Source organism: Schistocerca serialis, chromosome 1 (genome assembly GCF_023864345.2).
Source record: "Schistocerca serialis cubense isolate TAMUIC-IGC-003099 chromosome 1, iqSchSeri2.2, whole genome shotgun sequence".
In the NCBI taxonomy this organism is placed as follows: domain Eukaryota; kingdom Metazoa; phylum Arthropoda; class Insecta; order Orthoptera; family Acrididae; genus Schistocerca; species Schistocerca serialis.
Genome location: NC_064638.1, coordinates 429,335,505 through 429,349,641, shown reverse-complemented (window position 1 = coordinate 429,349,641; position 14,137 = coordinate 429,335,505).

Below are 14,137 nucleotides of genomic sequence, written 5' to 3'. Positions count from 1 at the left end.
TACTGATAGACCGACTAGAACAAGCGCGAGGACTCCATTTACTGAACCGGAACCTGCCATAGCAATCACTAAGGCATAGTAAAATCAAAACTACATAGCTCAATCAGGAGGCAGCACGTAAAATATTGGACTATGTTGCAAAAACAAAACATGGTGAGCTAATGACACCGAAGCCATTTTTCTAGAGAAGTTCTGCAATCCTGGGCTTGAACAGGAGATACATTAAACTCATGGTAGTTCTTTTGATTGGCCATGGGAACTTTAAGAAACTTCTACACATGATGAGTATATAGAAAGAAGTCCCCGAGTGTAGGCAATGCGGTGAGGAGGATGAATCCACACCACGCCTAATCATCCAACGCGAGACGTTCAACAGCAGAAGACACAGAATATTAGGGCCATTAATTCCTGAAGAAATTGTCTCTAGTAAGAAACTTGTAAATGTGTCCTACTACATTTTTAAGGGTACCGGTTGGCTTTACTAGAATCACAGGGAATGACACCGCACTATAAACTAAGTTTCGGTTCGTGCAACAATGTGCAAACACCACTGTTGTTTTCGCCTCAGTGCGTTAATCAAACCAAATCAAATCAAACACATATAGTAGAAAAATACACAGTTTATATTCGTTCGTGAAAAGTCTAACAACAAAGATTACTAGAAGGTAGGTTTGAACTGTCGGCATTGGGGTCAATGGACAAAATGGATCGAGTGGGAGAGGAACAGAAAGAGTATTACAAAAAATGAAGTGAGGGGGAAAAGATAGTGTAACAGGTTCCAAACGAAAAGTGAAAAGCGTATATGCGAGGTGATGTATTTTCTTAAGTGTTTGGCGAAAGAGAACTGGCCACATATGTTAATTTTTTAAGGAAAATTTTTGAGGCTCACCACAGAAAGTCCTTCAGCTTTTTTTTTTCAATAAAAGCATTAAACTGTGGGCAGACTGCAGGGTACTTGTTCCAGAGATGGACAGCAGCAACGGAGAAGAGGTTTGCCTTTGTTTTATATGTAAGGGCACAGCTTGGGATATTAGATAAATGGGATCTAGAGTTGCGATTTTCATGTTCACAAGAAAATTGTCACCAAAGAAGTATGCAGCAATTGAAGTTTTGATACAGTAATTTAACCATGGAAGATTATGCCGAAAGATAATGTCCCCACTGCGTATACACAGATCTGGAACTTCTCACCACATATCATTTTGCACTTTCTTATACATGTTCTGGCACAGTTCTTAATTCTTCAAGTATCGCAACTTTAAACTGGCACACCATCTGAGATATGCGAATGCAGATTTTAGATAGCCTAACAGGAAGAAAAAAATGATAGGTCGATAGGTGCGGGCCGGCCGGTGTGGCCGTGCGGTTCTAGGCGCTTCAGTCTGGAACCGCGTGACCGCTACGGTCGCAGGTTCGAATCCTGCCTCGGACATAGATGTGTGTGATGTCCTTAGGTTAGTTAGGTTTAAGTAGTTCTAAGTTCTAGGGGACTGATGACCACAGATGTTAAGTCCCATAGTGCTCAGAGCCATTTGAACCATTTTTTGATAGGTGCGGTGAGTGTGGGAGTGCATGCTGGATTACGCGTTGCAATCCTTGTTGTATCAGCTGTGATTCATTCTTGTTGGACTACAACTATTTTGCACTGAATTTAGTCTTTGAAGTCGCACGTGCAGAAAAAAGGCGCCTAGACGCCATACTCCGCACTCATTTTCCACTATGTCTCATCTTAGTGAAAAAGAAAAGATAGTTTCCGATATGTAAAAGCCATATGAAACTGTAATCTTAGCACTATAGATCTCTGATATACATGGATTCTTCATTGCCAAAAAATTGTGTTTTGCGAATTGACGAAACTTTATAAATGGAAATATGCCTCATCAGTCATCATCAAATCAATGTTAACAGAAGCAGTAGCTTCCGGTATTCCCTCACAAAAAAGCCTGCGGTGGACAAAAAAACCTTTAACCAGCTAATGTGTTATCAGCATTTTTGATGGATGAAATCTCTACGTTGGTTGTACTGTAGTGAGACGACAGACAGCCAGAGTTGGTGCACTATGCCTGGCAACTCTGAGGAATCGCAACAGTTTTTGGAGTGTTACCTATACAGCGATAACAATTTCTCTTCAGAAGAGACCAATTTGTGTGAAGCGATTCAAACGATTGGAGAATACATAAACGACAGAAGATCATTCCCTGTCTCAGAGCTTTGAACTGTAGACGGTATAATTACTTTTAAAATAGTGCTCGATTGCTTGAGCACGATACTTTAAGTTCGAATGAGCTAGGGATGTTACAAGTATATCGTCGGATGAGAGTGGGAGCAAGTCAGCATCTATCGTCTTGAAGCTGTTGTCGTTCAGAAGGCTGGTTTCAAAAGCACGCTGCTACGCTAGGTGTGGTCGTGTTAGAAGTGGATTCCCTTGCCTTTCTCCGACCTCTGAACTGACCTTCTGAGCCAATTGTAGGGGAACCTACATTTTGACATCGACTCGGAACCACGTTGCAACTTAGCAATTTTTTACATTCTGATTAGAACCGATATCTAAAGAGTTCATCGTATTTTTCGCTACTTTGCAGTGAATTAAATGAGGATACTAGTGAAATGGAGGACTATAATACGAGACTAAGACAAAGTCAGTAAGAAACAATGTACAGGAACATGCTTTAAAGACCCTCATAAAAAGTTACACGCTTGGCTGATTAGAATAGCCTAGTCGGAGCAAGAGGGGGCAAAAGCACAACCAAATAGTGAACAGCACTTCCACCATCAGGCAAGGTGCATTCCTTTAAAATGTAGTCTACCTTCGTGCGTACGCCACAAACTTGAGGAAGTGGTATGTTCCCGTTAGTCAAGGAATACGTGTATCAGAGGACAGTGACTTTCTCGGAAACGTGGTAACTCTACTTCATCCTAACCAAGTGATCGGGTAGTCGGCTTCAATGGTTATAACTTGCTGTTCCTCACTACCAGTCATTCATTCTCTCACTAATTATTCTTTGCTTCAAATAAAGGTCACTGTGAGAAGGGAATGCCATAAAGTTCCACAATTGCAATCGTGCAAGGCAGATCCACAGCTGATTAACTGCCGTTTGTTTTCAAATCCGGAGTTTTCAGAATTTCCCACTGCAGTTAGGGGAATGCCACGTGGTTCCAAAGATTCAACACATGAACTGTGCGAGCACCCTTACATAGGGAGCAGAGTTTGTGTGATTTCTAGGAAGACGAGAGACACAGTGTTTCTCCTTTTACGTTACGCTGTCATAGCCTCACGATGTGCATCCAGTCACAGTCACATAAACGACTTTCAGGGTAACGTTGAGCAGTTCTTCGCAATCGGGCAGTATTAACGATTTCGGATCAGAGACAGGTCAGAATTTCCCTTAGTATCCATTTCTTCATTTATATAGCTACGTCCGAATATATCTCCATTTAACTTATCTTTCTCTTAGATGCATTTCAAAACACTGTGACGGGAAAAAACACTGGAAATGGGAGCATTCAGTTCCGGTTTGGTAAGGTTTAATACAGTTACTTTCTGCAGTGTTGTCAGTTGAACTGGGCACTAAATTCGACTGTATCTTTGTTACAATACGAGTGGAATGGACTATGTTCTAGCGTTGGGTTTCACCGTCTTTTCAAGTCTGTACGACTCAGATGTAACACTAAACTTCACAGGCAGTCTTTAGTGTCATCCATATTTTGCAATAATATTGTAACATAAAGGATGATAGTCAGAACCACACAATGGGCTTTTATTTCCACGATCAGCGAGTCATATAATTTCCTTTGCTGATACCACCGAATACATGAAAAATGAGCTGCTTTTCAAAATGTTTCATTTCCTTTTCTGTAAACCATTTAGTCCCAAATCATAGAATACTTACGTACATTTATCCTTTGTTTCCCTGAACATTTATACACGCCAGTTAACTTCAGCTATGAGCTGTTGAGATAAAACATGTGAAACAATCTGTACATAATCTTCCAACTGCTTAAGCGAACTTGTTGCGTCATCTTCACTAACTGCATAATTCTTTGATGCACAACTCCATGTAAAATTCTGTTTTTAAAATCTTTCCTAATTCTTAGTCCACAATACTCTATAATATCTACTACTTGTCCTCTGACTTTTGTAAATAGTCCACTGTTGCCGTTTTTATTATATGTGAGGCGACTGAGTATGTCAATACGTAATTCAGTTTGTAGTATGAACACTTTGATTAGTCTGGTACCACAAGTAGTGGGAGAGTGCCATTCCTGGCTCAAAGGACAATTTCAGGATCAGGCTCATCCCTCTCCTTCCCGCTTCCTGTCCTTACTCCCACCTCCACATCCCCCTCTTGTAGGCCAATTGAGCGAATTAAAAATGGTGGCAAATGAAAGGAGCATTATCCTATTGGCCATGAGTCATATGTGGACACAACCTGGTATGCTGCCACATATGGTCTGTATCATTGTTTGAAGGCAGCTTGTGAGGCAGTGGGATCACCTACATAAAACATCACACGGGCAAGGAGGCACTCAAAGTCAGTGTATACTACAAAGGTAACATGTTCTTGGTAGTGGATATTCTTGAGGTTTAAGAATTTATTTTCTTCAGTGGGCATTACAACACAGTCTGGTTCCTGTGTAGAACAGTCTATCAGATCCCTTGTTACTTCCTTACTCAAAGTAAATGGGTTGAGATACCTAGGACAAAAATACCCTCTATGATCTTTTTACTCAATTGGAAAGTGAGAAGTTTGGACATATTCTTGACCCAGCAGTACTATTATTTTTCTCCTTCAGAGAACTGCTGCAAGTCTACATGTCGCTGACACTGACCAGTGAAATATGAAAATTACAGTGGTCCAAAGTCCTCGTGTGTTACAACATATTCATGATCTGTCTCACATTTCTTCAGGTTGTATATGTAAGGAAATGTATGGGGATTTAGGTATGTCTTGAAGACTTACGACGAAATATTACCTTCAAAATTATAATACCTTCCAATATTGTCACCCACGTGGTATTTATCTCGATGCATGGCATTTTTCTTATAATCTCTCACAAGCCAGGACTGACCACATAAAACAGTACTCATCTTCAAGATATTTTGGATAATTTTAGAAGCTATATCCTTTGGAAGGGGGGAGGGGTACAGGAGGGCCCTACATTTAATGTATCAAAACATGTTAGTGAATATGGAGTACCCAGCTGTGTGGTTTACCAGATCCTCTTTCCTGCATTTAGGAAAACTGACCTTGTATGCCACCCTAGGTACAATTTCAGAACCAATCATCAAACGAGATACCCTGTGATATCACACCATTTTCTCCCAAAATATAGACAACGCCACCATCTTCTTTTGGTTGATATATGAGTTCGAAGCATGAACCACTAAACGTTCATGATTTTAGGAAACTCCCTAACCAAAATGGGAAGACATTATCAATGCAGGTATACAAAATCCTGTCCTCAAATGCTCCTCGAATTATTGAGTAGGTTAAAGGTAGCATATGGCTGACCTGGTGCTCATCTGTGTTAACAGGATAGGCAAGAAAAATAGTGCTACCTGGAGGATGGTTATAAGTAGCTCAGGGACGGTCCAGGACATGGTGCTCGTGATGGTCTGGGAGGATGCGATCATGGTGACAATGGTCTGGAGTGAGGAGATTGTGATTGTTGAAAAATAATGAAATATATAAGTATTGTGGAAAGATTTCAAGGGAAGAAAAACAAGCAGATTGGATATATGTAAGTGCAAATAATAATTTCTTGTATTTTTGTAAGAATTCTACTACAGCATACTGTTGCAGCATACTGATTTCTTCCCCTCATCAAGATGTTGTAATTAGGTATTTGTTTAAAAATCTGCTTCAGCTCACAATTTATATTCGTGTCATTCATTTTGTTAGCATTATCCAGACTCCCTATAAACAAGAATATTAGGTAATCATTGTACGCAAGTAAATGGTTAAAGAAACGCTTTCATTTGAATTACTATTTATAAATCTGTTCGTCAGCAATTTCAGTCATCCTCTATGAACTTAGGCTCAGAAAGAATGTCATGTTTTTGTGTCGTCAAAATGTCGGCCACCTCCCCATGATGTGTATCAGCGACTGCAGCTCCAACAAATTCCGCCATCCCAATTTTATCTTCGAAGCTTTCTAGAAACAAAAACGTCTGGAAAGCGAACATAATATAATATTGTGCCGTGCTCGCGACGTAATAACATACCATTTTCATTTTCTATCGAAGTATTAAGATTTAACGATATAGTTTAAGCACTAAGTCAATGAACTGCGCTGAAAGTGAGCGAATATGTACGCCCAGAATAATGTGAGCAGGGTATCATTATTATCTGTGTTTGGTTCTATATAAGAATGCGCGCCCATGTTTGTTTTCTCCTCTTCTTCTTTTTTAATCACGCGCCTTTCCGACAGCATATTCGCCAGGAGGCTCCTATTTTCTTCCATTTTGTTCAAATGAATTAAACTTGTATTCCTCTTAGGAACTCCATTATTATCACCAATTGCGGCTACTGATAGGATCTTATTATGAATACTTTATTCTTTCGCTCCAGAGATGAGCTAAGATTATTGTAATATCCAAGTATTTCGCCGAAGTGCGTCACAATTGTTTGTTATTTTCAAAACTGTAAAGAAATATTTACAAAATGTTAGATTTCAGTAAAAAAAAATTTGTTACACAATAATTGTTTAATTTAACATTTCTATTTTCATTTCGTAGTAGCAATCACAAATTCCCAATTTATAAATGTTATAGATTTTTTTACTACATTTTCTATTACGATACCAACGCGATACTCACGAGATTAAATTAAATCATTCTGAATCTCTCGCGAGGCGAGAAGCTAATTAGAAATTTCCTTGAGATTACAAAAACACAAATTAAACGCTTTTCAGCACGCTACAAGTCTACTGACCTTCACTTCAAGCAATAAAAAGTAAAAAAGAGTAGAATAAACTAAAAAGCGGGGTGTGTGAAATACTTAATTCACTTACTCTTAGTTAATGATAAGAAGTGGTACTTCTAATTAATCCATGTAGTAATAGTTGTGTGTGATATTTAAGTAATACAAATAACACGTCTCACGCTCATATTTAAAAATAAAAAATCAAGAATAATTGGAATACATTAAGTTGAAGAAATTCTGCTCAATAATCAAATATTTATTCAATTACTGAATTATTACAAATATCTGAATATACTTAAGCTTATTTTACATCCATTACAATTTGCGCTAGCCGAAGCACAAATTTCCATAAGTCCATAATCATATCCACCCATATTTATAAAATACCGTAGTTAAAGCTGTAGTATAATAAGTTATTGGAGAACCACTTTTATGTGAATCAGCACAGACATATTCCTTCAACAATCGTGTGCTAGCCTTGCAAAATTAGGGCTGAGAATAGCGTCATATTCTGTGTTCGCAAATCCACATCATCTACTTGAAGGCTAGGCAGCTCATAATGGATCTGATGCAGCAGAGCCGGCCGGTGTGGCCGAGCGGTTCTAGGCGCTTCAGTCTGGATCCGCGCGACCGCTACGGTCGCAGGTTCGAATCCTGCCTCGGGCATGGATGTGCGTGATGTCCTTAGGTTAGTTAGGTTTAAGTAGTTCTGAGTTCTAGGGGACTGATGACCTCAGATGTTAAGTCCCATAGTGCTCAGAGCCATTTGAACCATTTGATGCAGCAGAACACACACACACACACACACACACACACACACACACACACACTATAGAGAGCTATGTTACGTATATCTGCAACTGGTGACAGGGGTTAGCTATACTGGGTTGTATAGAGGTGCCTGATTGCTTCTGAAAGGTAAAACACCTGCCGTCAGACAAATGTGTCTATAGCAATTACCCGAAATTGTAATTAGACTAAACACATTTTCAATAACCATTTTATTCAGAACAGCTGGGCGAAGTAAGCAATGTGCATAAAGTAACGCATTTTCGCAGTTGTGCGCATGACTTCAGAGTGGAAGCAGCCGCGCCAAACAGTACATTAGTTCGTGTTGCATGTCATAGTTTTTGCTGTATATGGTAGAGTACATTGACTGAGTTCTCCCCTCGGAAGTACACAGTCAACAGAGAAAACTTTAACGAATTCGATCGTGTTATGGTTTTTACTACAATTCTTTAGAGATTTGATTCGGAACTTAAATAGTTAACCAACTGTGGACAACGAGATCAACATTGCAGCCGCCAGCTTTATGGTTTGTCCTGAGAAATACTCAGTGCAGAATGTACTAGTGAGTGTGAAAATTAATTTTTACAATACCAGGCTGTGCTGTTACGTGCTGTTTTTCCTGCAACCGGAACGCAAAAGAGAATTGACATAACGTATCACAGTTTACGCTTAATGAAACATTGCAAAAACTTTGTCTGACCAAATGTTGCCTGAACTAAAGTGTAAATGTTACACGTGAACGAATATGCCCTCGCCATTTCGCAGAAGAAGATTACGTGAGGGATTTGCAGTCTGTATTGCTCAGTTTTCCCGAAAAAGTGTTCTCAAGCCAGACGCAGTTCTCTCGTGCAATTTAACGTGCAGTAGTGAGGTCGTCAATGTGTCACCTGCAACAGAGACAGAATCATACGACATAAGAAACGAGAGCAACATAAAAGATCTCAAATCTCTCGATACTTTGGAAAAGCTGTCACAAAATAAGAAAAATTTTAATAAGGGCCCATGTACGGATGACACTCCTTCTGGCACAGACAAAGTAACTGTGGTGAATGCTGTAGCGGCGTTAGGAAGAAGGAATGCTGCTGTTACAAACAAGTGTGTTCGACTTTGAGCGCGTAATGAAGATCTTCGGAGTCAGTAGTCAAGAACACAACGACTTCTGCGCGAGGAAAAGAAATTTGTAAGGGGTTCTTGTGTTTAATGAAATTACTCGTGTGTCAGGAAAAATATTTCCACCTAATCAAATAAAAAGTTTATTAAATGACTGAAAAAAGGCTCGATGTAGTAATGAGGACATTTGTAAAGCGATTACTCTGCGTGCTATAACGCCGAAATATTATAATTTTATGAGGAAAAAACTCGGGCATCGCCTAACAGCAGTGTCGACGTTGAGGACCTGGATAAACCTCTCTTTTAGTTGCAGTCCTGGCATTTTGAAACATATTTTAATTATGATGAAAATGTAGGCTAAAACAGTCACCGACAGGGAAAGAGTTTGCGTTTTGTCCTTTGACGAAATGAACATTGACTGCAGGTTTTGCTATGATCAACAAGAGGACAGGGTGTTACGAGCCCACAGAAATGTTTTAGTTGTTACGGTGAGTGAGATTTTTGCAAGTTTGAAACAACCTGTTTATTTTGATTTTGATATTCACGTGACACCTGTCGCCTTAGCCAGTAACTCGTATAAGGTTGTAACTTGTGTAGCAGACATGGGGAAAAAAAACATTTCCGTTTCGAACGAGCTTGGCGTGACGTACATGAACAGTTGTTTCCCTCATCATAGGATTGCTTGGGAACGTGTGTGAGTATTCGCTGATGTCCCACATTTGCTGAAACTGTAACGGAATCATTTGCTATATCATTTACTATCCTTGATTCAGAATGACTGAATTAACAAAATAAACACTTTTCTTAACGAAACGCAGTTGTACACTTTATTTTACTGAAGCATTGTTTACCATCGACGGCTTGGCAAATTCGCTATAACTGATCGATAGATAGATGAACAGATGAAAATTCATTGGATAATATGCAGTTGGATGCTGTTATTTTAATTACAGGAGAAATGAACGTAAAAATTAACGACTCTAACTCCCTCATAAAACTGCTTGAAAATTTACAACACTTCACTGAAAGTCCCAGAACTGATTCTAATATTTACGCAAAAACGCCCTGACAATCACAGTGGCTTATAGTCGACATTAACTTTGAAGGTAATTAAATTAATTGGCGTACCTGTACACACGGAACGCTCGTCTGCTCTGCAACCTGTTACTATTTCGATAATGATGAGACTGTCAGAATCAGATTTCATCTGCCGTACCTCCAATGTACAATACAAGACAGTATGTCATCAACTTTCATAAAATGCTCCTCAGTACACAACACTCGATGAGCAATGCGAGTATAGAAGCATAGTCAGGAAAGTAAAGAATGAAAGCTGAGTAACTAAACTTAACGACTGACAAATGAGAAGAAAGGCTATGCTTCATTGAGCCATGACGACAATACATATTTTCATCAAGTTCACACACCTAGACAAGATAGCAAAAGATTTCTTAATAACGTCCCTGTATACAATTACTTTCCTTGACACTTGTTTCAGTTCTCAGACAAGCCCATGTGCACCACTATAACATTTCTACGGTAAACTTTAACCATACAGAATGTTGTAACAGTAAGAAACTACACAATTACAGATACAAAAAAACTGTATTATCTAAAGATTTTGCTTTTGACATTCTTGCATTCAAGTCATCTCATTTCAACAAAATTTTTCATCCGTTACACAGTAGGCCAGCTTCCATCCATTTCACACAATGTAAGAGGGTTGACTGAAAAGTAATGCCTCCACCTTCGAATAACTCTTCAACAGTTGTCAGCATTGGTATGCAGCAGGTACTGTCTTGTTCCGTAGCCTCTTCTCTACAGCTCTAGTTGGCGGGAAGCCTTAGCATTGAACGGTTATGTTGTTACAGTGTAAAGTACGAGTACGGAATCCTGCGCAGGCGGCGGTCAATGCGATTTAAGCAAAGTGCAGTCACTGAATTTTTGACAGAAGAAGGTTTCATCCCAAAGGAGATTCATCAGAGAATGAAAGGAGTTTATGGTGATTGTGTTGATGTGAGTACTGTGCGTCGATGGGTGAGTGAGTTTAAAAATGTTGAGGCGGGAACATCGGACTTGCGTGACAAACAAAGAGTTGGACGTCCTGTGACAGCAACCATCGAGTTTCACAAGCAAAATATTGGCAGACTGATTCAGGAACGATCGTCGTATCACTCAGAGAGAAACTGCAAGCACAATAGGCATTTCACAAAAACGTGCGGGTCACATTATTGCTTTGCTTGGCCATCGGAAGATCTGTGCACGATGGGTACCCCGGATGCTGACTCCTGAAATGAAAGTGCACAGACTTTAAATTTGCCAGGAACTCCTCTCGCGTTACGAGGATGAAGCTTACGCCTTTCTCCATTCAATTGTGACAGGAGACGAAACGTGGGTACACTATTACGACCCGGAGACGAAATGTCAGTCTATGGAATATCGACACAAAGACTCGCCCCAGGAAAAGCAATTCAAGACGGAGCCCTCAGCTGGAAAAACCATGGCTACAGTGTTCTGGGACGCAGATGGTGTTATCCATGTTCATTTCCTGGATCGTGGAACAACAATACAGTCAGAGCCTTACATAACAACGCTGAGAACTCTGAAACGACGCCTAATAAGGGTCCGAAAGGAAAAGGGAAATATTTACCTGCAGCATGCCAATGCCAAACCACACCACACACTTCACTTGCCACCACAGTAGAACTTCAGAGACTGAATCTCACCACCGTACGGCACCGTCTGACTTCCATCAGTTCCCGATAATGAAAGACGATCTGCGGGGACATCATTATGCCTCTGAAGAAGACGCTGAGAGGACTGCGAGACTGGATGCGGAAACAGAGTGTCGACTTCTTCCATGACAGCTTCAGAAAACTTGTTCATCGTTGGCAGAAATGTTTCCATTTGGCTAGTGATAATGTGGAAAAGTGAATATTGGTAATTAAATATTACATTCTGAGGATTATTTCCGCATTTGATTTATTAAAATGTTCCCGTCCAAACCCAATTAACGAAGGTGGAGGCATTACTTTTCATTCAACCCTCGTACATTGCCAGACTGTCCAATACACACTGCTAGTCTCCTCAAAAGAAGTAACCTTTCTGACCGACATCGGTGGTCTCAAGAATAGACTTCCAAGGAATATGGTTACATCGATTATACAGAGTTCGAGTATATTTATTAAATTCTCGACTAAATTCATATTTGTGGGCAAAACATCTCGAAAGTCCTCATGGCAAATAGGACATCTACGTCTCTCATTCAGGATTTGCGTTATAACATGGAAAGAGTGAGCTGGGTGGCAGTCGTGTTGGAACCACATATACTGTCTCTTCTCCAGTGGTAACTTTTCTGAAAGAACAGGCAGAATGTTCGTAGGAAAGTGTGCATATGTATCTCCAGTTAATGCCCTTGGGATGAAGTAAGTTCACATAATGGAATTCCCAGTTATGCCGCACAATATGTTTATGCTCCACGGTCGTTGATTTGCACATGACGAAGCTGCCCGGTAGTGCATTTTATGAAAATTTACATTCTCATGGCTGCTAGCGTAGCGGTAAGCGTCATGCACTGTAGATAAGATGTTGCGAGTTCGAGTACATTCACTTAGGTCAGGAGTCCACTACACGCAGCAGGCGGCTACACGGGTAGCAGGGGTTGTGTGGCGTGGACTGGGCGGTTTTTTAGGTTAGATGGCCTCGGACGAGTACAGAAAGGGCAACAGCCTAAAAGGGTGCACGGCCTAAAAGGGTGCGGGGCAAAGTCAGGACATGCGGGGACCAAGCAGCAATCGGTATTTTAATTGTAAACTGTCGAAGCTGCAATGGTAAAGTACCGGAACTTCAAGCGTTGATAGAAAGCACCGAAGCTGAAATCGTTATAGGTACGGAAAACTGGCTGAAGCCAGAGATAAATTCAGCCGAAATTTTTACAAAGGCACAGACGGTGTTTAGAAAGGATAGATTGCATGCAACCAATGGTGGCGTGTTTGTCGCTGTTAGTAGTAATTTATCCTGTAGTGAAGTAAAAGTGGATATTTCCTGTGAATTATTATGGTTGGAGGTTACACTCAACAACCGAGCTAGGTTAATAATTGGCTCCTTTTACGACCTCCCGGCTCAGCAGCATTAGTGGCAGAACAATTGAGAGAAAATCTGGAATACATTTCGCATAAATTTCCTCAGCATGTTATAGTCTTAGGTGGAGATTTCAATTTACCAGGTACAGACTGGGACACTCAGATGTTTAGGACGGGTGGTAGCGACAGAGCATCGAGTGACATTATACTGAGTGCACTATCCGAAAATTACCTCGAGCAATTAAACAGAGAACCGACTCGTGGAGATAACATCTTGGACCTACTGATAACAAACAGACCCGAACTTTTCGACTCTGTAAGCGCAGAATAGGGAATCAGTGATCATAAGGCCGTTGCAGCATTCCTGAATATAGAAGTAAATAGGAATATAAAAAAGGGAGGAAGGTTTATCTGTTTAGCAAGAGTAATAGAAGGCAGATTTCAGACTACCTAACAGATCAAAACGAAAATTTCTGTTCCGACACTGACAATGATGAGTGTTTATGGAAAAAGTTCAAGGCAATCGTAAAATGCATTTTAGACTGGTACGTGCCGAGTAAAACTGTAAGGGACGGGAAAAACCCACCGTGGTTCAACAACAAAGTTAGGAAACTACTGCGAAAGCAAAGAGAGCTTCACTGCAAATTTAAACGCAGCCAAAACCTCTCAGACGGACGGAAGCTAAACGATGTCAAAGTTAGCGTAAGGAGGGCTATGTGTGAAGCGTTCAGTGAATTCGAAAGTAAAATTCTATATACCGACTTGACAGAAAATCGTAGGAAGTTCTGGTCTTACGTTAAATCAGTAAGTGGCTCGAAACAGCATATCCAGACACTCCCGGATGATGATGGCATTGAAACAGAGTATGACACGCTTAAAGCTGAAATACTAAACACCTTTTTCCAAAGCTGTTTCACAGACGAAGACCGCACTGCAGTTCCTTCTCTAAATCCTCGCACAAACGAAAAAATGTCTGACATCGAAATAAGTGTCCAAGGAATATAAAAGCAACTGGAATCACTCAACAGAGGAAAGTCCACTGGACCTGACAGGATACCAATTCGATTCTACACAGAGTACGCGAAAGAACTTGGCCCCCTTCTAACAGCCGTGTACCGCAAGTCTCTAGAGGAACGGAAGGTTCCAAATGATTGGAAAAGAGCACATGTAGTCCCAGTCTTCAAGAAGGGTCGTCGAGCAGATGCGCAAAACTATAGACCTATATCTCTG